The sequence below is a fragment of the Pomacea canaliculata genome, linkage group LG2, assembly GCF_003073045.1.
Source record: "Pomacea canaliculata isolate SZHN2017 linkage group LG2, ASM307304v1, whole genome shotgun sequence".
NCBI lineage: Eukaryota > Metazoa > Mollusca > Gastropoda > Architaenioglossa > Ampullariidae > Pomacea > Pomacea canaliculata.
The window spans coordinates 7,007,324-7,034,041 of record NC_037591.1 but is presented as its reverse complement, the minus strand read 5'-3'; the positions used below and the strand labels follow the sequence as shown (position 1 = coordinate 7,034,041).

Sequence of the window (26,718 nt, the reverse complement as noted above, 5' to 3'; positions counted from 1 at the left end):
TCCCTCCCCCCGTTTTTTCTCGTCCTTTGCAGCGAGGCTTCCCCGTGGTCTTCCCGACCCGACAGTGAAGCATGGAGGCCAAGATGAGCGGGTTGAGGACCGGCGGGTGCAGCGGTCGTCGTTGTGGTTTTTCGTGCTCAGTCCTCGCTTACCAGACAGGTCAATCCTCCCTCTGCCTATCTCACCCTCTCTCCCTCTCTTTCTAGGCATTGATTCGGTGTCCGAACGCCTCCTGCGCACCTCATTAATATTCATAGTCTATTGATGGCTTCGACCAATACTAAAACAGCAGCGGGGCTATCTCACGGAAACAGGAGTTGCCTCCCTTGTTTCTAAACCAAGGGGGGGGGATTCAGTTATGGCTGAGTTGGGGGTCTGTTTGGTTTTTTTTTTTTTTCTTGTTTTTTTTTAAACGGTGACACGCTGAAAGTTTTATTCTGCATACGACAATCGGCGAGGAGTATTAACTGCCACGTGTAAACGTCACGCGAAGTGTCGGAGGAAGGTGAACCTGTGGACTTGACGCCTCCACGAGACAGACATGGAGATGGACGGAGTCTATCACGTGCAGGTTAGCCAGCAGACGACACCTGCTTTGTTTATATTTATAATCCTCATCCATCAACACTACTCTTTTATTCCGAGGGTCCAGTAATTTGTGTGTGTTTGCTTGTCTAGGGACAGGAAGGAGAGGAGACGGACAAAGCATCTCTCGGCCTCCTCCCTGGCTGACTCTGTGGAACGTGAGTGAACAGAACAGTTCAATTATTCCTTGCCTAAAGTTTGTTTTGAAAACAGCAAAATTACTCAGATCCGTGGTCATCTGCTGTTGCATTTGGTTCATCTGAGTGCAGAGGATTAATTACACTCAAGCCCTGTATAGAGACTGCTTTCGCTTTCTTAAAAAAAGCATTTTCAAGGCTTAATTAGCAGCAAATTAATGGCAAACAAATTTTTAACACCAGTTTCAGAAATAATATTACAAATTAGAGAACGTGTATAAAAAATTAAGAATAAAAAAAATCATATTATTGCGTTATAAAATTATAAAAAGTAGATGTCAGCTACATAAAAGATAAAATTATTTTATGGTAAATAATGTTCTTGATAAGCATGATAATCTGTCTCGCGCTCGCTCGTTTTCGCTATCTTTAACCCTCTGGCTCTTTTATTCCTTTGCAGCTTTTGGCATTTGTTTAGGACTGTTTTCAAACTCTGTTCAGTTCGTGACTGTAGTAACACTGCTATATAAAACTCATTTCTACATTCTTTTTATATTCTGAACCTCTTATCTTAACAAACGGCAACAAAAACATATTTGTTTCACAATATTAATTATGTCCAGCAGCATGTAAATATTCCTTAACTATCACTTGAGTTTGTGTGAGGACAGTCCATGTTATAAATGACATTTTTGTAAACTTTTTTATTATTATTTATTATTATTATTATTATTATTATTATTATTATTATTATTATTATTATTATTATTATTATTATTATTATTATTAAAGAAATAAATAAGACGAAATGGCAAAAGGAAGATTGTTCGTAACTGTAAAAGTAAACAGCATGAGCATGTTGTTATTGTTATATGTGTTGTGTGCAAAATTTTGTGAAATAAATAAAATCCGAAAAAAAAAAGCACAAACCACTGTGATAAAATAAAATATTTTTTTAAAAAATAGAAACAAAGACAAGCCACTGTAAAATGAAATGAAATAATTAAAAATAAAACACAGGTAACGAAAGAATTTACAGTTAAGTTCTCAGCTGGATGGAAGCAAGAATGGCGATTGTACCCCACCCAGCACTCAGCCAGGAAACAATAAGTGCAGATGCCTGCAGCGTGCAGATGGCTGCAATCTGACCTCAGGTCGGTGACCCTGCAAGAGTCTCTGTTTCCCACAAGCGGGTGGGTACCCGTGTGTCCTCTCGTCTCGGGTGTCGGGGCGGCGGCATCGCGTTGCACAAGGCTATAAACTCTCCAGACTACAAGACATTACTAAAGCTACCCGCCACCCGACTAACACCAGCTCCGCCTGAGGCACGGATGAAAGGGTCTTGCTGACGTGTGATATAAATTTTCAGTCAAAAAAATATTACAAAATCCCTCAGGCTTAGTCTAGTCCTGTGCTTTGTCAAGTCTTAACAACAGTAGTCATACTCTGACAAGGAGGACTAGCAGACTCATTAAATCTCATTAAATCCCGTGTGATCCAAATAAATCAGTGAACTGAAACAAAAATTAAATGTAAAAGCGTTCGAGATTAACTGCTAGACGGGAGCATTTAATTCAGTGAAAGATAAAAACAGTCCTGAAGTTAATAATTGAATAGAAGGAAACTTTGAAGACTAACTGCTGCAAAGGGTGCGATTTGTTTGGTGATTGAGAATTTGTGTATACAAGTTTAAGTGGAGTGTAACCGAACTAGTGGTTTGTCTCCCCTACCTCACTAATGAATTTCGTTTAATTTGTCTAATTGCTAGAAGGAAGAAAGATAAAACTCGTGCGCTTTAAAAAAAAAAATTACTTCATTATATTGTGACTTTTCAATATATGTAACCAGCAAAAATCCCTTGAAACAGAAACCGGTAAAGAGGCAAGAAAGAAAGTGGTTAGTTGGGTAAGAGTGAAGACAAACCCTGAGATATTTAAATGAACTGAAAAAAAAATAATAAATAACAGTTATGTGCAGAAATAAATTCACTTTTTTAAGAATGGAGACCTCAAACCGACAACAGATGTGCTCATGGGATCCTCGATGTCAAACGTCAATAATTTCGAAGGGAAATGCGGACTCTTTTCTTTAATCGGAGCATGAAAACGACTCCTCCTAACTGCTATTTCCGTTGCCATTTGCAAAGAGGTGGTGGCACAAGGATAATGCTTGCTCTTTTTTTTTTTTTTTTTTTTTTTAATCTTTGCTTGCATTGGAACCCGGCACAGTGCACCCTAACAGCCAGGCGTGATCAGCACCCGAGCGTACTGTCTACTGTTCCTCCCGGCGGCGGATTGTACAGACTCCCAACAACCCTCCAACCATCTACGACCAGGCGACCTCTTGCAAGACGCGCGTGGCGGCAAGATCAAAAGGAAATGGGGGTCGTCGGCGCTGCTACCTGGCAAACGTGCCTAACGTGAGGTCTCCGGGAGGACACGCTGGCTCCCCCGCCTCTCCGCGCGCTGGCCATTGTGAGGAGGGCCGCGCGCCGCTTTCATGGGATGGAGGAGAACCACCCGTCACCTTTTCACTGTCAACGGCCAGGAAGGGGGGGACGGCGTGGGGTAGGGGGCTCGCGCGAAGGGAACAGAAAAGGGGACTTGTTGGATATTAAGTACCCGTCCCGACGATCACGCAGGCATCGCTCTCTCTCTCTCCCCCTCTCTCACACACACACTCGTACGCATGCACACACAAACAGGCACGCTAAAATAAAAGACTACTAAACAGAAAGCATAACACACGAGCTATACTTCAGAGCTCATAGCCTAGGATAGCCATTCTCAAATGCTAGCCATGAGAGGGATCGAAAAGAGTGAGGAAAAGGAAAGGGGGAATTTCTCAGCTAACTAAAAAGAAACCAGAGAGAAAGCCGGTTCGCAGCTGCGCTGCTTGTTACGAAAATTTTTGCCCCGCTAGTGTGACAGAAGAAACCAGCTAGTCACATGACCCCCCTAACCCCTCAAAAAAGAAAACTGTCCGTTGAAGATAAAGGACATCTCGAGTGCTTTAGAACAGATGGTCACGGAGAAGATAAGGGGAGCAAAGTGCAAAGGAAGTTGAAGAAGAAGAAAAACAAAATATTTTTGAGAGAGATGTTCTCTTTCAACTCTATAACACTAAAGAAAACTTGTACACAATGTGATTTTTTTTTAAAGGAAAAAGAAAGAGGAAACGGTAAAAAGGAAAAAAAGACGAATGCTGAAAGGAAATAAAAACATGCTTGTCAGTTAAGATGTTTGTCTTTTTAAAATGCTGTAAACACCTAAACTACCCATTAAAGTACACTTTAAAGTAGACCCTAAACTAGTATAAGCAAATAACTAATTACACACACTCGTCTTAGTCCCTAAGGTCTGTTTGTAAATTTTAATTAGGTTCTCCAAACTGAGCGAGCTGCTATGATTATATAAGTGCGCGAATTTAAACGTTTGAACAGTGATTTGTTGTGAAGACAAACTACACGCTGCAGAAATATTATCAACAGATAGAGAATCTTGAGACTACAAAATGTTTAGGTTTGTTGTTAGGGAAATAACTTAACCCGTCGAGATTTTCAAAACAACAAAACAAAACAAAAACAAGACATGGTGAAACTTTGCTTAACTGCCAGTCGCCGCCATGGTCGTCATGGTAACTGATCAGGGCAAGCAGCTTGTGAAGGAAGCAAGACTTGCTGCTAGGTGTGCCAGTACAATGAGGCAGAGCATGGAGACCATTATTAGAATGCAGATATCTCAAGGCTTTTTCAAAGATGCATCCAGAAGTAATTTCATGCCCCACTTTTAGGTCAACTCTGCTGGATCACATCAGTTATCACAAACTTTTCTGGAACCAGAAATGAGACTTGAGGTTATCTGGGACTGTAAACCTCCTACACATCCATTCCTTTGGAGTCCAAAAGGTATTCTTGAGACTGTAGTTGACTATCTGGTACAATGGGGAGAATGCAAACATTTTGCCAAACTCTGCAGTTGTCCAGTTTCTTTAGAGGACATCTTGGAGAAAAACAATTTTTGTGGGAAAAAGGATGTTGCAAATGTCGAATCTGGCTTCGTCTTCTGCGTGTTCTCGTGATCGTGGTAGCCAGTGGTTATTAGTTACAAGACTCTGTTTCTGGACCACATCTCATCCTCAGGACATGCTACCCCTACTTCATGCGTGCGGCCCCAGAAGGACCACTGTGACTCACGGCCATGAAGTATCACGGCGACCATTCACGATGGCGAGCGATACCGCTTGTAAGCTTGGTGAATGTGAAATCTCTGTCCCATCTTCTCAGATTGTTGTCGGAATGAGTAATAGCTTGACGGCAACCGACACGTCAGACGCCATTACAAGCTGACCTTTGACTCTTGCGGTGCTCAGTCTTCGCGAACCTCGGGCTTCAATCGCTCGTTACGTTTCTTTTGATGTTTGGTTACAAGAGTCGTACTCACGCCTTGAGTTTCGGACCTTCCACCCTGGGTACATCCTCTCTCACGGCTCACCTTGCGTTTGTGTTGGTTTACAGGTAAAAACTTACAAACGTGTAGTCAGCTATTTGTCTACCAGTGTTGTGGAAGGCGTTGAAGCGGAACATCCTGATTCACTTTTTTTTTTAATTTCAAAAAGTATGTTAAAAGAACAGAGTAAGCGCATGCTCAATCCAAGCACGTGATCCTGTAAAATAAACAGGTAATCAGAAGGACAACTGGTGTACGATGGTCTTGACAGACAAAAAATAAATAAAGTACAGTTTGTTTTTAATTGGAAGGATTACTGATTACTTCCAGAACAACACAAATATATAAACAAAGCTATCTCCCTTTGGATTTTTCACTGCTCCAGACCTTCATGTGTCAATATGAGAGGCTGAGGTTCAAAGGAGTGGAAATGGCGGAGCTTCCGGTTCGACTTCCGTCAAAACGCGGCGCTGGTAGGACGCGAGTTGTCTCCGCTGTTCATGTGACTTGCTGATAGATTTTTTTTCCCCTGATATTTTGCCGTGTGCTACTTATACCCGCAGGCTTTGATGTCTCGGCGATGATCGACCCTATCGCTGTTGCGTGTGCCGCCTTGTGTGCAGATGTCAAGAGATGAGGATGGGGAAGAAGAGCATTCTCTCTCTCTCTCTCTCACACACATACAGTCACACATATATCTGATGTAGGTGAAGAAAGGAGGTGGGACAAATAAAACAACGCAGAAAGATTGTTTTTAGAAATCCCAACAAGAATTCTATACCGGCAAGAAAACTATTGTGTTTAATGAACATAAATCGTCAGCTACTTCCAACGATTTTATCTCATCAAGTTCGCATTACCTTAGTGTAAACCCGTGGTTTACAGATATAAACCTTGCTCAGACCTTTTTTCCTACTCCTTAACAACCTCTTTTTTCAGCTCATTAGCAAATATCAAGGCTTTTTTTTTTTCATGGCATCTGTTCAAGACCAGGACCAGTACAGGTAGAAGTGTGTGCAAGGAACACAAAAAGGTGCAAAAGCTAAGTGACACCTACAATGCCATTAATTTCAAGTTGGTGTGTGCAAGAGTTCAGACCTTGAGGTCTGGCAGTTTGGGAATTTCCGCACAGGTGGCGCTGAGCTAGGATGTATGGCCGCACTGTGACAGAGCGACTGCACGGCAGCCCGGGTAACAAGTCTCCAGCCGTCTTCTACAGGAAGGAAGGAAAAAAAAAGTGATAAAATATCGCCAGAGCATTACAGAAAGAGCTAATTTGTGTCGCAAGCAAGTGCTGTTAGTGGAGTGGGGTGAGGTGATGTTGAGGTAAATGAGCTCGCCTCATCATTTTTCTCGCTCAGGGATGTATCCGGGAACATAACAAAATTATCGAGTGGGTGCGCATGCGCGCGAATACACACACACATACACACAAGAACTTCAAGAAAAGGAAAATAGAAGATAAAAAGGAAGGATGAAAAAAAAGAAAGAGAAAGAAAGTGGACTGGGTACAGACAGCTCAAAGTCAGCAAATTTAGAGAAGGAATAATGCGTGGACGGCGCTGCGTCCCTCATGCTCGAGAGCGCATGCTCATGGCGTCTGCGGGGGGTCTTCCGAGGGACGATGAAGAATGAGTCAGCCCTTAAATCCCTCCTCAGACATCATGCTAATTGTCAATTTCTCAGGATTCGCCCCACTTTCGCCAGTCTCCCGTCCCCCGTATCGCACGACACAGCCCTGAAACACCCGGCCTTCAACTTGTCGCTGGGGATCCTCCACCGAGGGGACGATCGGCGAAGACAAACAAATAAAAAACGAATCAAAAGGTTGGTCGTTTTCCAATTCAAACAAATAACATGACTCACGTCTAAATTAGTCACAAATTTTCAGTTACCTCTAATGAGAGTTTCGCAGCCACGACCTGAATAAGTGTTGTTATTTGTTTATAGGGTGGCGACCTCTGAACCTGCCTTTTTGCATACCTGCATACCAATCTGTGTCTCGTCTGACTTCTTCCACCACCTGTCAGAACCGTCTGCATGACAGTCTGTTTATTGTTGCTGTTGTTTTATTTTTTTTTTCCATCCTCCTCTCTCTCTCTACCATGGCTCTCAACGATAAGGTATGGAAAAGACAACAACTGCTCCTTTCTTTCTCTCCTTCTCGCCTTCAACCCCGACTTCCCGCCTCGACAGACCGAGGGTCCAGGGACTGCAGTCATAATTTACTCCTCTCGCCGCAGTCCTGCCACTCCTTCCGAGGGTCGTAAAATGTTTGCAGCGGTTTAAATCCGATTCCTTCTCGTCAAAGGACCGCCGGCGTCGCACAGGCGTCGGTTCATCGTTCATTAAATCAAGATGTACCTGTCCTCGTCTGCCGGCCACGGCACCTCCACAGTCCGAGGGGTAAATGAGGCCGAAAGACGGTAGTGTCCGAACGGAGGAAAAAGTGCAGACTTTTTTTTTCTACACTGTCTGGGCGCAGTCGGGTATGTTGTAGGTCAGCGGGTGTCACGGCGGGTATCGACGGTTTGTCTGGAGGTTTAACGGATATTTTGTCTGCGAGCAAACATTTGCTGTAAGTCGGAATGTGTGGTTGTAAACTAGTGGGGATGTGTAAGTGTGTGTGCATGATTCAAACACAAATATATTCTCCAGTTTACTAGAGAGAGAGAGAGAGAGAAAAAAAAAACGTAAATGGTAAGTAATTTAATAAGAAAGTATACTAGCTTGCAGACATACAAACAAATAAAAATATTACATATCCCAGAGAAAAGAAAAAGTCAGCCTGCATATAAATGTAGACACGCACGCGCTCGCTCACAGGAAAAGGGATGAGGGATGAACATAGAAGAAATATACTTAAGTGCAGAGAGAAGGAGGAGAGAAAAAAAAAAACGAGGGAGAGAGAGGAGGGGAAACGAGAGAAAGAGAGAGCGTTCCGCACGCACCACGCCACAGTCTAGTGGAAATCGCGATGCGGTCGAGTGGTCACGCGTCCGGTCAGCTGCACGTGCGCCAGAGCCTCGCAGCCAATCGAACGTCAGCTTCCATGTCTGGCATCTCCAGGCGGCCGATGGCGCGCGTCGGACGTAAACCCAGACACCACGTGACCGGCACAATTACACAAATCCTCATCGCGAGACCTGGGGGAGGGCTACTTCGCACCGTTTCCACTTAATTAGAGCGAAATGAAAACGAGTCGATGGCACCTGGGACTCGGAACAGGCCGTGCTGCAAAAGAGGCAAGTCATCTGTGCGATTAGTCTGCTGGCATGAAGCTTGTTTGGCCAGGTATGGCGGTGTCAGCTCCACTGGAAGCCAAATTAAAGAGGAAGGGACTACATCGAAACATACTTAACAGGCCAGCATTTTAGCTCGCTTCTCTGATTCGATAATCAAAGTGGAATTAAAAGCTTTCCCTTTCAATGGCCATTTTTTTTAAAACCTCTGCCAGAAAAAAAAATTCCAGAGAATGACACGAAGAACTGAGGTAAGTTGACAGACTGATAGGTATGCTTTAGTACCCCCTCGTCTGCAAACAGAGGAGGGTCCAGTAGAAGAAAGAGTACACAACTATAGCAAAAGTCGGTAAGTATAGAAATCAGGGGGACAGAAGTGATGACCAGAGACGACAGGTAAGAATCTGGATGCAGTAACACCATCATCAACGATAGCATGTTCAGGGGTCAAAGTTTACATCATGCTTGGCGACTTAAAGATATATAGGATCTTCTTTCGTTGCCAAGATAATATTGGAATTCGAGACAAAGTAGCCGGTGAAACAGCCCTCCCCTCCCTTAGACCGATTATAACTCTCATTCGTACTTCCACTTACCTGTTATAATGATAAGACTACACACCTGAAGTACCTTCCTTTTGCAAGTAGGTCGATTATTCGCTTTCAACAAAACTATTTTACAAAATCTGATTGAATTATGAAGGAAATAAAAAAATATATATAAGTATCCATGCGTGTTTTTATTCTTGTTTTGAACATGAATGTGAATATTGTCTGCTTGTGACTTGTAGAATTGTTTAGATATGTGTGTGTATCTTGCATTCATTTATTATTTATGTATTTATTTAGAATTATTTGGGTCTTTGTGTATATTATGCGTGTGATTATTTATTTTTTAAAATGAACGACAAAGTGGGTAAAACAAATATGTCAACCTTGTTGTTATGTGGAATGTACGACGGCCAGTATGCACTTTCTGTGTTCATGTACTTTTAGGATCCCCTTTCCCTCCTTACCCCTTGTCTGGGGACTTGGGAAGCCGAAGATACCTGATGTTCTGGTTAGATTCTCTTACAAACTTTTAGATAAATTATCTTTCATCGCAGCTCACAACAGCTGTAATTTTTAATCTGTAATCTTAACCTAAAAAACGGACATGGAAGGCACTGTCATCAGTTCAGTGTTTTGTATTCAAACCAACGATGTCTTGAAAAGAGTTAGATCGCTGTAAGATAACTCTGCAAAGTTATCCGCATTAAATTTACATATTTTCTACTTTCTATGTGTGTGTGGGCACGCGTGAGTGCAGAAAAAATTCTTGACAGATGCACTTTGCTTCGACTCCCTGCCCCGATTTTTATTTTTAAAAATTCTGGTTCTTATGTTGGACTATTTCACGCATGCGTATGTGTGTGTGCGCGCGCGCGAATAAAGAAAACATAAAAAGCTCGAGGAGAGAGAGAGAGAGAGAGAGAGAAAGAAAGAAGGAAAGAAAGGAGAAAACACAAAGAAAGCCCGAGAAGCACCGAGTAGCAGATCCGTTGAGAGGAAGAGAATCCTCGTCCATTCGGGGCCGCGTCTCTGGCCGCTTTGCCTAAGACCCAGCTGCCCACAAAGCGCCCGAGTCCACTAGTCTACCCAATTCCGTGGAATATAACTCCACCATGAACGGCGACATAAAAGGACGGTAACTCTGGAATTAAGGGACCAGGGTCCGCGGGTTTTATGGCCGGACAGACGCCGGCACCAAAGAGGTCTAACAAGATGGCGTCTGCCCGGTCCAAGGTCGGGCAGCAGCAGTAGAAGTAGGGAGGGAGAGGGGTACAGGGAGCAGGGAGAAGAGGGGTTGATGGCTGGTAATTAGGACCGTGCTGCAGGACCTGGTCAGAAACAAGGCTGGATCCAACGGATAAGGCACATCCGGAGGCAAGCCTTGACCTTTTGGTCAAACTTCCGAACAATCCCCGGATGATGTCGGTTGACGACTAACCACAGATCTTTGGACCTTGTAGTCATCAGGATAATTATCATTATCTTGTGGTTTACAGTTGCTGGTTTTTAAACATATATTTGCAGTTAAAACATATGACACTCAGAAAAATCCTTAAATTTTTTTTTCGCGAGTCTGCGACACAACAATTCAGACATATTTGGTTAGAGAATGTTGTTTACACAAATAGTCATTATTTTGTAATAAATCACTATTGTAATCTTGCCAGTTTGTAATGAACAGTGTCCAATCTCAGACCTAAAATATACGCTGTACAAAAAGGTCTATTGGTAAATATGCAAAATACGTTTTGTACATCGAGTGAGATGGTCTATGTATGAAGCCTGTTGGAAAGGGAACTCAGGAAGGCTCTGTAGAGAAGTAGATGATGCTGATGCTGATAATGATGATGTTAAAGAAGAATAACAAATTAAACTTACAGCATGTGTAGAACCTCGACGATGGGTGGGTCAGACTTCTGACACTAGTAGCTCCCCCCAAAGGGACACATCTGAAACAGATTTAAGACCAACTTAAAGTCAAGTAGGGGGAAGGGAAAATCTACCCACCACTCGCTCACCCATCCATCCGTCGAGCCAGCCACCTCTCCTTCCTCCCTTCCCCATCCAACCCAAACCCCTGTCACTCACTGTGACCGTTCATCGACCGGAACACGAAATGCCTCATACTTAATATTAAGAAAAAAAGAAAAAAAGAAGAAGAAAAAATGCACCTGCAGCTTTAACAATACTCAATTACCTGAGCCGCTACAGCAAGATGCTCATAGCAGGAGCTAAGGTCTGAGACCAAGAAAGTGGGACTCGTAATGGCCTGCACGTGCGCTGCGTGCACGAGGTTGGACGAAGAATCCTCCTCTTTCACGAAGCTGGTTGGGGTGGGGTAGGGTGGGTGGAGTGGAGTGGGGGTAGATGGGATGAGCCAGGTGACGAATGTTCGCTACGAGCACTGCATGAAAGCCTCCGCTTACATCTGATCAATGGCCGCTGTTTTATTGACGGTGATCGCTCCTGGTGCCTCCGCGGCACTCTTTCCTCCTCATTTTTCTTTTATTATTTTTTTCTCAAGACACAGTAAATTTATCTGCGTTAAGCACCTTTTGTGTGCATGTCCACTTAGGCGTTTTACCTGCATAATTTTCCGCCATTATTCTTGTCTCCGCTCCCTAACTTCCCCTTCGCTACCCTGTCTACCCTGTCTACCCCAGCTACCCGCCGCTAACTAAGAAGAGGGGCAAGCAGTCTGCAACACTGACTGACAGCAGTGCAGGGGACCTTAGGCCCGCCCTACATTTTTTTATCGCAAAATTTTGCTGTAGAAAAATATGCTAAAACAGACGGTTCACGCGAGCGTACGCACAGACACACACACACACATACACAATTTCAGCGTCTAGCCGCACAAAGTATTTGACCATCTCTTGTTAGTGATTGCTAGTGGTCACATGTCCTAATATGACCTGTCTACTCACTTTTTCTGATCTTTTTGCTTTTTTTGTTATTGTCGTGGATACCCGCTTGCTAGGGTAACCACAATCCATCAAAAACTTTGCACCGCTGATATATCCATTTGTTAACCTTATCTCAGTCATCATGAAGAAGTTGATAAAATTCATGGATTGAGAGTGAAGTCGACATTCTGAACAAAAACAAATCCAAAATTCTTTCCGTGTAGAGGAAAATGTTGCAACGGGGTTCAAATCCCGTAGATTACAAAAAGCATTTGGATCAGATATTACGCTTTATAAATTCTCACTTTTTTATTTATCAAAAATGTGAAAAAAATATTTTTTTATTGTTGTTTGAGGAAGAGGACTACATCATGCTTTGACAATTTTATCCACCCTAGGTCTAAATCGATGTTTTACACATTTTACCTAACGCTTCGAATGCTGAAAATTTGAAAGTTTTAAATGAACTATCCTAATCATTTATAAAAGGACATTTGTACTTGAGGACACTCTAATTTTCTTGTTATACTTCGCTCACTCTATACACCACAATCTGTATTCCATCCCCTTTCTCGTGTGTACACAACTATAAGTGTATGAGATACTTGTGTTTACACAGCACAAGTAACACATTTGAAGACAATAAGAAACGAAGACTATGAGATTATTATCTGCAATACTTCACAGTTCTACAAATTAATTTTTCTGTGAGTAGTGTAGGTGTTTATTGTTGCTTGAATGTGTTTTTGAAGCTTTGAGACAGAGCCCATGCCTAATTAATATTCAGTGAGCTATACTAGAGAGAGTCCCTTACTGTGAGAGAAATATTCAGATATTCATATATTAGAATTACTGAAATGATTAGTCAAAGTTTTGCAGAGTGACAGGAGAGGCAGAATGGATGAAATTGTGAAATAACGCATTAAAATAAATATGGAAAAGAACTCACAATAGTACTTCGAACAAATAAAAATAATTTGTGAATATGTGGGTAAAGTATTCATTAACACAGAAGAGCAAGTGTTAATTAATTAAAATTACTCGATATGTAACACAAGAGAGGAAGAAGATGGTACTTAGAGGGTTGTGTTGTTAAGATAAAAGTGACTCGCACAGATAACTGCTGATGGTGCTTGAGGAGATTGATCAGAATGTCAGAATTTCTACTAAAAGAAATTATTCATAAGTACATATAATCTACATGCATACACAACACCCGATGCAAGAACGCGCGCACACACACACACAGTCTTATCCGTTACCCAATATTCGGTGGACGACAGGTTCTGCTCATAAAAACTGTTTCATTCCACGCTTAGATACTTTTGTTTTCCTCCGTGTGTCCCCCCTGCCCTCTAATGAGAAGCCGACAGAGTAATCAAGATGCAAGGAGCACAATTATGCCCTGAGACGGACGGTTGCGACAAAATTAATATCTAATAGCCGGCCTTCAATTTGTACCCGGACAATGCTACCTCATGGAGGCGGATGAAAGCCGATAAGCCCCTTCGCATATTAAACTACAAAAAAAAAAAAAAAAAAAAATGAAGAAGAGGAAAATATGTTTCTGAACGCGGTAGATTGGCTTTGTGCAATCGATAAGCTTTCTAACAAAGGGATACCCTGAAGATTTCCACCTAGAGTCGTTAGGCAACTGCCATCTTGGTAAGTAACGGACGTCCTTTCATGACAGTTTAATGTGCGAAAAAATTACCTGTGTATGCGCACATGCAGCAGTGAGTGAGACCTCCCCCCTTCTCTCTCTCTGACTCAAGACGAAGCCCTCCCCTACCCCCAACTGTCCCTCCCCTTCCCCCAAGCTCGACCTCTCAAGACTCGGCGATGTCAACTATGGAATCTACGTTAAGTGGCAAGGCCCGCTACTCGGCTAATGAGGCCATAAAATGGGAACCGACAGCGTCGTCGAGTTTACAATCGGAGGCAACAGGGCGACAAATTAGAAGTCGGGTGGGTCATTGGTTGGGGAGCCATGGTAACAAGGACGGTTATGGTGGTGGGACAGGACGAACGATATGCGTCATCATCTGCACACGCTATCTGCCAGCCTGGCCTACACTCCACGGGGGGGATGCGAGGGCAAGAAGGGGGGACTGGAAGATGCTTGGCTTCCTTTACACACAAATTAAATTATTTGAGTAACAGAAGTCGTTGCCTAGCGATTATTTGACCATGCAAAGCACCTACAAATATAGTCATGTGTCAGTTAAAGAAACTAGTGCAGTTGTTTTGTTTATTTTTCTACATCTACAAACATTAGCATCATATCTGGACATTCCAAATAAAGTGGTCTCAGCACTCCCACTGGACGAGAATTTGAGTTCGTAAATGTAAATCTTAACGACGTTACCACGGCTACCACGTGATCAGCTGAATATGACATCGTGATACCACAACCAGTCCGTGCGACCACCGTTGACCAGACGGAGTCACGCAGTGCATGACTATAACTTCTACTTCACCAAGATGGTGTCAGTACAGAAGTTTAGTTACCTGGCCAAACTGACAATGACAAGTCAGACTACTTCACCGGGGTGACATGATGTATACAATTTGAACTACGTGACCGAAACGTCACGTTACACGAATGAGAAATTTCTTGACGAAAATACCTTGGGAGGAAACACGTGTGCCACTGACATAATATAATTCGCCGGCAGAAGACCAGGAGCTTTTGTCTGATTTCAGTTGAAGCTGAATACTCAGTTTCATTGGATGATAAATGAAGGTGTGAAAATACCTGTCTGTGAACAGATCCCCGTACCTGGCCTCCCAACAAACATCCAAGGTGTGTCACATGATGCAAGTAGAAAATGTTGTCTTTGAACTCGATGCTAACGAGGGGGCCTTGATTAAAAAGCCATCTCCTTCTTTCCAATCTTCTGTTTTTATACACTGTAGTTCAATCCGAAAGATAATTTTTTTCATTGTTTTCATCGTAATGTTCAACTAGCCGCTTCTCTATCCCTCTTTTTTGTCTACATGATGGTATTTCTACACAACGCTCACGCACACGCTCGCGCATATAACTCACTTTATTGAGAGCATCTTTCATTTATCTAGTTTTATTTTACAACTTGCCAATAAAAAAATAAAGAGAAACAAAGAACAAAGACTAAAAAAAACAAAGCAAACAAAAAGCAGGACAGGAAAAAAAAATAACGAAAAATAACAGAAAGAAGCAAAGAAATGAAAAGAAACGAAAAGAAAAAATAAAGGAAGAAATAAATAAATGAAACAAAACAAAACAAAAAAAAAAAGGAGAGAAAATGGAGGAAAGAAAGGAATGAAACAAACGAATAAAAGAAAACATGTGAAACAAAACCTAATGGGCGATCGGACTAGCCTACAAATGGGATGAGAGCTAGTGGACTTGACCACGTTGTTGCCAGTATGTTCCGCAATAATGAGCAGCTTTCACTCACAAACATCTCTGCGAATTTATCATAAAAAATAAATAATTAGGGAAAAAATGGAAGCAGGACATTTTATCACGAACCAAAGACAAAGTTTGTGCAGCTGTATGGAGATTCAAAGAATGAATAATGAGCCTTCAGATGTTCGTTTTAAGAGAACTTGCATCCTCCCATTCCACCATAACCCTCCTTCCCTTCTCCGCCAACCATCTTTCCTTACCCCCGTGTGCAGACTCTTCTCTTTTCTCATATCTCTCTTCTCTTCTTTCGGCTCATGGCTCAGTTACCCGACCCCACAGCGATAATGTGTCCGTGCTCCTCTCGCCGTAGCTTTGTTCGTCTGTCCCACTCGTCTTGTGGGCCTCCCCCCTTCGGCCCACAACTTTCATCTCTGCGGGGGCCTCGCAGGGGGGCCCACCGTTAACCGTCGTGATTAAACCATCTTCAATTTTTCGCTGTGGCATCCTCTTGTGCCTTCCCCCCGCTCTTGTGTTTGTACCCGGGAGTTCCCGCAGTCGGCACCCGCCAAGCCCGCCCACCCGTTTAGTCCCTTGACGTATGAACGTCTTCATTGCGATGGCGCGGCTACCGGACTACCCGGACACGCCGTGTAGAGTTAATCGGGTGGAAGCAAGTCACCCGGCGTCTCGCAGCCACTTCGTTCTTCAATGGTGGACGCCGCTGTAGTTCAGTTTCGGGGTGGCTTACTGGCTTTGCGCCCTGGGGTAAGGAATAGGAAGACGGTGGACTGGTTTTCATCCAGTGGAAGGGTAGACAGTATTGTACAGCAGGGAGCGAATTCTTGAGTATAAAACACATGAATGTCTTTTTGTGCAGGCTGTCAAGACAAGCACGTCATCTGTTTCATGATGATGACAATAGCGATGATAGAGTAGTAGATAATGAATAGTAGGAGAACAGATGCACGGAACATTTAAAACTTGGCTGCAGTTTGAGCAAATGTGACTTGACTGTCAGTCATGGTCAAAGGTTCTTGCACATTTCTCTGGTTCAGAAGTGGTTTTAGGCAAATATAATTACATAAAGAACTACTACTACGAGATCTCGCGGCGCTAGCGACCTCTCCACGCGTCTGTCCTGTTTAGCGACTAAAGAACGAGGTTCCGGGTGAGCGATTTGCCAGGCGTGACCTCGGGTGGTTCTCTTTACCCTCCTCGTGTAGCTCCAGCGTTGTCGCAGACACCCGATCTGTTTGTCTTGGGTTCCGCTGCAACAACAGGCCTTTGTTTGTTCAACACGGGTAACTGTTCTTGTATCTCAACGGTAAATAAGTTCCGGAGGCAAGAAAAGGTTTGAGTAGCTTTGCTAAGTGATTGACATTGTTGCTGTTCACGTTTCTTGCTCTTTGGCATCTTTTTTTTTTCTTTTTTTCTTTTGCTTTTGTTTAGCCTGTTAAAATTTATCAGATTTATGATAAAATAAAATTTGAGAAAATAATCTTTAAAACCAAGATAATAAAAAGTAATCGTAAAAATATCTTAATAGATGTATACTAACATACTCAATGAGAAAATTAAGAGCATGGACAGACGCATTTCTGTATTAATTGGCGTCTCGTGCACCATCCCATGCTGAAGAGCGAGGTATGGAAAAAGAAACGTGACCTCTGACCCGCTTGAAATCTCTTATCTACGCTTGCGCACTGGTCACCTTGACCTCTGGCGGCTTTCATCCACTGCAGGTTGGCAAACATCAGACGATTGAAGTCTCGTTGACCCTCCAATTTGCCTGTTTACATTAGCCATTCACACCTTCCAGACTACCCTCACTTCACCCCACTCCTCTCGCCTGTCCTCTCTTCACACCTCGAGAGCCGGCCGTCAACCCCGGGTGTTTTGATCGTTGTCCGAAACGGGGACAACAGAGTGACCCCTCTCATCAAAGGTCAGGATCTGTCACAGGTAAGGGGGTGGTTCTTTACCTACTCGCGACTGCACAGTAGAGTACCCGACACTCAGTATAACAGAATTTTTTTTGTAGCTCAGTAATCTAATTATATTCAGCTATTTATTTCAGAGAGTCTGTGTACTTTTCTTTTATTGAAGGTATGCGATCCACCTGTAGGTTATAAAACAGTTTACAGGGAGACTGAAACTTGCTGATTCGTATTTAAAAAAAATAAAAGCTATGCAACTGGAATGTGCAGAAGAGAACACCGGAAGTTTAATATTTTGTTTCGTACTGCATGAAATCAGCTTTGATCCTGCTTTAACTAATCTGCTGTAAAGGCTATCTCCTTTTATCACTCTTCCCTCTCTCTCTCTCTCTCACACACACACACACAGAGGGGGAGAGAGAGCCCTGTAATATTTAAAACCAGGCCGGGAGGAAGTCTCTAAGCCGCTCACCTCCCCACACCGCATCCCCCACTCCAGCTCCCCGTGAAGTGAGAGGAACCCTAGGCCATAAAAACCCCGCCGTTCATCTTTACCTCATACTTCAAAGACCTTCGCCGACTCGACATGCTTGAGTGCATGTGCTACCGTCTGAAGGCAAGCTGAGGGTGACGTGGAAGGTAGGAGGAGGGGTTGGGCTAGACTGAGGGTCATCCTGCCTACAGGAAGAAAGACGGACAGGCAGGGAGGTAACTCTGAAAACTACAATATGAGGATAATATTAAAGACGATATCAGTGGTATACCAAAAGATCCTAACTGATTTTGAGTGAGATACGAAGGTATTGAAAAGTGTTTTATTTATTTTTTTTTTAATCCTTCATTTTTTCCAGTTCAGTGAAGATTGAGACTCCTGGTAGCTCAGTGGTAAGAGCCTCTTGTCACAACTGCAGATGTGAGAGTTAGAAGATACTAGATTCATTTCTCGTATCTCGTATTCGTGATAGGTGTTCTCAGAGCAGGTCGTCTGTAATACTTTATTACTCTATCACTCACCCTTTCATCACACTCGTATTTGCAACATCACCACACGCTTCAATCAATTTCTAATTGACCAAAGCACGCAACCAGTACAGACAAGCATTATCTTGATCACCGCGCCTTGATACCTGAAAATACGCACAGTCAGGGTTGTGTAGGGTCAAGGCCAGGGACAAGGTGTGTGTGACACAGTTACAGGGTCATGTGCCTCCAGGTAAAAATAAAATGGATTGCGACTCAGTTCACACAGTCGTTGCTGATTTTTGACCTTTGGTCACACTGATCACGGTCAGCTGACGAAGTGGATGAGACACATTGTAAAGGTCAGCTGACCCTCTTAGTGATTTTACTAAATAACAGAAGTTATTTACACGCCCAACATTTGTGATGTCTTCTCGAGGACGTGTGAGGATAGGTTGTCTCCCCTAGCGCCTGTCACTGGGACACTGAGGGTTGGTGTGAGATTTACCTCGGTGTCGCGGATGTTCTCGTAAGCTACAGCAGACGTTGAGGTGATCCTATTACCACGACTACCTATGGCCGCCTTGAGTCCAAGATACTGAAATTGTTTCATCACACATCCTTCCATTGACTATAAATGATACTTTGGTGCGGCTTCCAATCACCCCTGTCCTCTGCCGTTCTCTTAAAGCTCCTCTATTGAGCTTGCTGGAAGGACTGAGGGAAGGTTACTGTCCGACACGGGCATCGAACCACTTACCTCTAAGTTTGGACACTAGTGCTGTGACCACTCAGGTATCCTCTTCTTATTTGGGAGAATAATTAGCTTAAGGAGCGACGGAAGGAAGTTTAGTTCAAAAAGGAATTTAAATTCATAATCAAGAAGGAAACAGCGAGGAATATTTTTTAAAGAATTAATGAAAAAAGAAGAAAAAATATTTAAATGAGTAAATAAAAGAAACAAAAAACAAAAGTAAATTTCAAAGCAAAAACAAAACCCAAACGAGAGAGAATAAAATCAGTGGATGCAAAAAGGGTGGATTAGTCTATGCACCCTGGATATCGCTGCCGTGTGTCTAGTCAAGCATGTCGTCGCGACAGGTTGGAGCCTGTTACTCACTTTCCTGCCAGGTGAATGATCAGCGCTTGATGCCGATGCAATCGATCCGAGGAACAACGAGAGAGCTGCGCCTCGTCCCGGCAACTTGCATCTGCTCGAGACCTTGGCTACCCGGAAACGAGACTCGCTTTTGTCTGGGGTGCATGGCCGCCATTGCACGAACGCCAAAAAAAAAACCCAAAAAAATAATCTATTGAATATGTCTAGACAAATAAAAAATCAAAATAATCATAAATCTGGAGTAATGGTCTGGAATATTAATTAATAGACTTTGTTGATATTAAGTCTGAGCAGTAAAAATAAATTATTTAAAATAAACATTCAATTAAATAATTTAGGTGTTGAAAGGATAGTCAATATTTAGGATAGTGTGTAAGTTGTAGACAGGTAAGGAAGTAAAGAGGTTATTAGGTACCCGCGACAGCTGAGCCATTTTCTCGATATATTTTGTTTGTTTTCTTTGTGACAATAATTAACACCTGTGTGAACGAAACTCGTCATAAGGTATTAGCTCGCCTCGTCATCCATCACATGATGCGGTTAGTTGCCAGTTATCTGGTGGCAGCAGCCTGCGGGCGTTAGTTCCACTGAACCAGACTGGTTGTCACAGCTTGGGACACGTGACCACACACTCCGATGCAATGTCGGCGATACCGACCCAACCGTGACGGCTGATCGATACCCGCTGAGGCGCGACGGTTGATCGCATTAGTCTCCGAAGGGAATTAAAAAAAGGTCAGGTGAGTTCATACCTCGATAGACGAGAGAATAGATAAGGCCCTCCCCTGCCGTGTACTCTTAAATCAGCGAAAACCAAACACACGAGGGAATGAAGGGAGAGATGGAGAGAAAAAGAAAGAAAATAAAAACTGTCGCGACGCATTAAGCTGATCATGGGTGCGGATCACACAGGGTCGAGTTACGTGCCTTGATCACAAGGGAACTAATTATGACACCGCAGCAAATGACTAGTCTTGCACCAAACAAACAAACAAACAAACAAACCAAAAGAGAAAAAAAAAAAAAAAAAAGAGGAAAAGAAAGATTTCAAGTGGGTAAGTCTCGTGCACTGTTAAGACTGCAGCCTGTCAGTAAGCATAGGTTAAAGGTCAACATACGACAGTATGACTGCATGATTATATATCCTTCCCCCCGCAAAACAACAACAACAAAACAAAAGAAAAAAAAGAAATTAAAAAATAAAAATAAAAAACCACGTCGACCTTACAGAGTTTAAGAACACGATATCGAGAGCTTCAGTCAGGGGTATGGGGAGAAGGGGTACAATGGGCGACAAGAGGGTTGACAACGTACTCGTATGAGCATGAGTGTTTCGTCACCCTTACATCTCTTTTTAATAGTGTACATAAATATTAGCCCGTCCGCACATCCATCAACAAATCCATCTATCTCCTTGTTTTTATCCGTTTATTATCCTTCTGCTCCTTCCCACTATCCAATCATACTTTTTCTCTCTCACCCTTTTCCCCTATTCGGGGTGTGCGTGCCGTAAAGGTGATGCCACGTGAGGTCCAAGAAACCATTCCGTGACAGGGGCCGACAGAGAGCCCGATCTCCAGTTCAAGCAGCTGAAATCAAACCCCAGGTTTAAAGTTGCCCTCTCACCCACGGCAAAACCTTACCTTCAAGTGAGACGTGCTAACTACCTGCCGACAACTGCAGGTGCAAACTACCACAGGTGCTGCCTCGGCTCAGGTGCCTCGGGAGTGCAGTCGGGTGGACCCAGTCTCATGGCGAGATTTCTTCCTACACACTGTGTTTTGTATTCTGTGGTCTGATGTACGGGTAAAGGGTTAATTTCTCCACTTATGTACTCCCTCGGAAACTTGACATAAGAGTGTTTATTTACAATGCAATGTTTAGTGTAAATGCACGGCAGACCTACCCGTAAAAATTACCTGAAAGTTGTCTTGACTATTCGATTAAGAGGTGATACAGACCGCATTTATTTCAAAAACAGTTTTTTTTTTATTCATTTAGTGTTCGAGTGAGGACAATAATCATCTCACCTAGAATTCGCCTCCGACCTCGGACACCTGTAATCGAAAATACCAACAACCATCATCAGCAACAATAACACGAATAAGAGTGTTTTAGTTTTTTTTTTTTTCGTTTTCCCTTCTATCATCTCATTTCTGCTCTCCACCTGAGATTTACTCTTCCAAGGTCCCGATAATTTTTATCAACCGCTTATCATCTTTCCTCTTCGTGTATAAATAAACAATTTTTCGGATGTACTTCATGAAAAATAAATAATAGGATCAGTAACGACCCCTATGCCCTTTTGTCAGCTGTTCTTGGAAATCAAAGCACCTCGTTGTGCATGTTGTACACAGGTGAGTGCTAATGACTGCTGGAGTCACACCCTCTTGTTCTCGTTTTGAAAAGTTCATAAATTTTCTTTCTTTCTCTCCTGTGAAGGTTCAAGAAACATTTCGCTGTCACCAATCGCTCCGTTCATCCTCTGAACCAACGCTACCCTCACCTTTCGTTGAATCTCTTGCTGCTGATGTGCAGGGGACCGAGTTTCCAGGTTCAGCTTTTAAAGAAGCAAACAGAGGAAAACTGTGATAACAAACAGTCCAGACACATAAAGGCACCACCGCAGCTGCGGTCAGAATGTGAAAATTTCTTGACGTCTGCTCTCCTGGCGTGGACGGGTAGCTAGCAGCCCAAACGGGTAGTTAACACGTTAGCGTATCTAGTATCCGCCCTGTACAATGCCTACCGGGTTTCGGAAGGAATAGAGTTACCGTCACTGACAGAGAGACTGTCGGGAAGGGGAATTCAAACGTGATGCCACGTTTGGAGGAGAGGTAGGTGGGGGGAGGGAGGATCAAGGGAAGTAAGAATGGACGCGGAGGCGATGGGATCGGTTGCTGCAGGTGCCGCAGGTAAGGTGGTGTTGAAAATTGTTTTCTTGCTTCCGTGTCCACACACAATCCATCGCACTGAGGTCTGTTCTCATTTACTCACACATGCAGTCACGATGTAAACTTTTGAAAACATTTTCGAAAATGTTTGCGCACATGGAAAAATAAGGACGAAGTCAACTGGGATGAGTGATAAGGAGGAGGCAACTCACTGCAATATTATGGTAGTGTTTTGTGTCGATATTCACTAGTGCCTCATGAGTAAACATTGCAAACTTTCTGGGTCAGTTATCTACCTAATTCTGTTATTCTAAATAGATTTTCACATGTATGTAACCTGTATAAAAAATTAAATAAATATCTTCCCACCCTGTCCCCCCCCCTACTCCATAAAACAATGAAAACAAAAGGTTGCCAGACCTGACACATGACTTTAAAGATCGACTCAAACTTTGTTTGGCAAAAGGGCAATAAATTTATGGATGACACAAGACTGTATGCCTGCGAGACTGATAATCCATTTGTTGGCTGAGAAAGGGGAGGGGATGTTTGAAAGGAGGTTCAAGTCAAAATGAATGTCCAGATAAGAAATTTGTTGGTGAGCTATATGACATGCATCACATTTGAGTTGAGTACAGCCTGTACACGCGGTGAACTGTCAGACCATCGAGAAGTTGTTATTCGCGCCAGTCCATCTCGACCACCTTGACACTGAGAGTTCAACTCGCCACAGACCTTTCCATCCAAACTATAGTCAGGATCGAACCTGGACAAGAACACCAGCCATATTTTGTCGAAAACCCTAACAAGGGTTGAAAGAAAAACAAGACAGGTCATAGCAACCTATAGCCTGAAAATAAACATCAGTGGTTCATTCGCAAGTGTGTGTGTGTGGCTCGTACGTTTGTAATCCTTCTTAACCTCGTAATATCGATGGGACGATGTCAACAGACTAGCCATTGACAATAGAAACCTCTCCAACCTGGCGCCAGCTGCAACATAATAATAAAACAAGAATCTTGACTGACTATAGAACATCAGCCCTCAGAAAGGGATTACTGTAAAGTATGCATTCCTATGAGATCTGGTCACATACAAAATATCGAGACTTGAACAGAGAAATAAAGGAGAGAAGCAGAAATCTCTGGCGACGCCGAACCGGAGACCAGGAATGGTATAAGAGGAGGAGGTTTAAGCCAACATATTAACCATCTAATGCCACTGTAAATGATTCCTTGTTTATTTTAACATTGGGGACTTTTAAAGTTGTCCATTTTACCGATTCTGTCGTCTTTCTGGTGACGAAGGGAAAGCTGCTAGGGAGCAGACTGTCTGCATGTCTGTGGAAGATGGCGTGCAATAAAACTGTTTGTGTAAACTGGAATTTTTTTCTGAATATAAACCATCAACAGAACAAGGTTGTGAGCTCGGCTGTCCTCCTTCCATAGACTTTCATTCCTCGCCACTCCCCATCCCCGCCCACATCCCCACCCAAACTTTTTTTTTTTTTTTTTTTTTCGTTTTTTTTTCCCCCCATCATCCCTTCTCGAGGCTGCAGCAAAACGAGAGGCGAAGACTTCATGGTCACAACGATGGTTGTGTCGACCTTACTTCTCGAGGCATACTGGACTAAGAAATCTCGACAATTAATCACAAGCAAAAGTTGAAGAAAAAAAAAAGAGATATCACCTTCCAGTAATTCCATCATACCGACAGAAAGGTAGCTTTTCCCAGGATTCCAGTCTTTGATCCGACTAACCACTACTAACATCACATCCTAATGCAGGCACTAAGCAGCTCATATCTACAAGTGATCTCGACCCTAAAAATATCCTTCGTAAATTAAATAAAGCCCCATCAGTAAGTTCATTTGACATTTAAAAAGATTATCACTAAAATCCTTTTCATAGAAATATCAATAAAAGGGTGTCTAAACGGTTGACTACACGGGTGCCTCTACAGATACCCATCCCAGAAAAACAATTCTGGGTGGGGCTGATGGGTGTATAGAAGGCGGGTGGTAGGTTTCAAGCAAGAGAACGGTGATATGATACCCGGTACTCGTGGCCTTCTCATGTAACAGTTGCCGAAGTCTTTTCCGCGTGACTTACTGTAATTATTATTCGGGATGTGAGGGTTGGGGGAGGGAGGAGATGACTAGAGCTCCACCACCTGGCACATGAGGTTCTTCATGTTATTGCTGACATTTGAATCCTCGGACATGTTGCCAAGGAGCTTCCAGTCCTAATCCCCTCTCCTTGTTACTCCCTCGCCCTCCGACACAAGGTCCGAATAATGAAGACAACGATTAACATAAACAATACAACGACATCGTTATTATTGTTACAAGAGTAAGTAGTTGTGGTAAGTGGTAGTAAATAGTGGTAGAATTAGCAAGTAGAAGAAGGTGGCTAGTAGAGGAAGATGTGTTCTCAGCAGAAGCTGCTTCTCCTCCATCTCGACAGTCACGTGGTCGAGCTTCCAGAACGCAAACACTGCAGACATTGCTTCCCTTCCCACTCAACCCAAAAATTCAAACCCCACTAATCCGCGTAATGAGGGTTAACCGTGAGCACTGTCTTCAAATAATGCTCATGATAACCTGAGGTCAAAGGTCGCGCAGAGACAGGACGCGTTGGCTATGTGCGTCACGCGCGCGCCATTTCAAAACGCAGCCGCCGACAAAGCTCCAGCGTAGCGTGGAGGACATTTGCATAAGGAGTGCAGCGGGTGTGTCGGTATTGATTTTGCAATTATGTTCACTCCTGGCCACAGGGAGGTGCTGAATTCGCAGGTCAGATGTGATCAGAGAGGATGTTCAGATGTTGATGTTAACTGCTGGGAGAGGATGACACCTTCACCTTCTCTTCTTGTGCTTAACCCTTTCTTCTCTTTGGTTTCTATCAATGTTGTTGTTGTTTGTTTATATTCTTTTTTTGAATTCTCTCTCCCTTATTCTCTCTCTCTGTGCTATTTTAAAACAATAATTAACACGCGGATATAGAAGATGGATACATATTCAAAAGAATATAATTACACCGTTATTACGCCATGTAATTAAAAATCCAAACTTTATTTATTTATTTCACTCGTAATAAAGTTTCTCGTCGTTCATGCATGTCGTGTGGCTTCAGGTGGAGTGGCTAATGTCCTCGTCAGCCGTATCAACAGATCATATTTATGCGAGGTTTTGTGTCTGAACACTCATTGTCCTGAAGTTTAGCAAGAGACAAGCAGTCAGCTGAGCGGAACGTCTGTCCTTTTCATGGTCCAGATGTTGCACATTCATGCTGTGCATGAGCTGACGTGTATCAAGGGAGGAGACAATGAGAGGTAAGCGGGTGCAGCAGATGACGACTGGGTATGGAAAGGTTTCAGGAGAGCGGGATGGGATAAGGAAGAATAAACAACATTCCGTCGTATGCTGTTCGAAAGCAGCAAAATATATTTTGAAATTTCTTGTATTAAGTCATCATCATCATCATCATCCTCCTCCTCCTCATCATCATCTGGTAAACTTTTCAAAGCTTAATAAATGAGTCCTTTAATATTAATTCTGCGGACTAATTTTTAAATACTTTCGATTGCTTCGCCATCTTTCCTCGAGGTCTGGGAGTCAGAAATTGTCTTCCTGTACTTCAGTGCAACACAGTAAGGCAACGATAGTTATCTTCCTTTCTTTCTACATCTCTTGCACACTTAACGGAAGATAATAAAGTGATGTGTCTGTCACAATTGTGACCCTCTTGCCTCTCATTGCATCGAGTGTGGCCACCCAGTGACATCACTTCCTCTTTTCGTCTAGGTGACCACGAGCTGATGGTTCGAATCCGATCTTTGTCCGTGAACACCAGTTTTTTTGTAGCTCGTCCTCTCCGTATTAAATGTCATACTGTCCTACCACGCCAACCGCTGAAAGAAAGGATGGTGGAGGATGCTCACGAGACTCTCGCATCCCTGGCGATGTCCTCTGCCAGAGTCGTTCAGCTTTTCTAAGGGAGAGAAGTTATAGGCGTTTGACCATCCTGTCTGCCACCAAGGTTCCTTTTATTTGGGGCCGTCAACAGTTAACAACCCAGCCTCTTGCCTGGAGGCCCGTAATCACAGACACTCTACAGGCACTTTATACGTTTCTGGGGGAAAATGACCAAGAAGAATCAGTGCCTTGTAAAGGTTAGGTGGTTACCATGGGATCCTTTTGGCGGCATTTCGCAGCAGGCCTTTATGGCGCTGCGGCAATGACATTCCAATAAAGCAATGTTCCCAGAATGCTCGGCTCCCCAAATTTCCTATAACCGTACAGCGATTGCTTCCGAGGAAGGACCGGCGACTCTCTTGTATCTACGCGGTTATCGATCATTAAGGGCTTTCTCTTTGATCATTAAAAGTCGTGCGCAGCAGAAAGCCAAATCTCGCGAGAAAATGACAAAAAAGACAGAATTTTTTTTTTCTTTTCGATCTCGGTTGTCAGTGTCTTGGCAGTGAAGCTTTAGCATCACGCGAGAAGTGAGCGCCGCTCACTCACTAGTGGGAGAGATGGAGAG

At 43.2% G+C, this 26,718-nt stretch overlaps 1 protein-coding gene across 2 annotated transcripts in view; it reads right to left on the bottom strand.

Moving 5' to 3' along the window:
• LOC112557020 (homeobox protein Hox-C5a-like) overlaps window positions 1–26,718 on the bottom strand; it is a 74,546-nt gene that overhangs the window by 31,362 nt on the left and 16,466 nt on the right. For both annotated transcript variants that reach the window (XM_025226581.1, XM_025226582.1), the window contains exon 2: window positions 10,842–10,912. The gene's annotated coding sequence lies outside the window, so the exon portion shown is untranslated. The remainder of the gene's footprint in view (window positions 1–10,841; window positions 10,913–26,718) is intronic.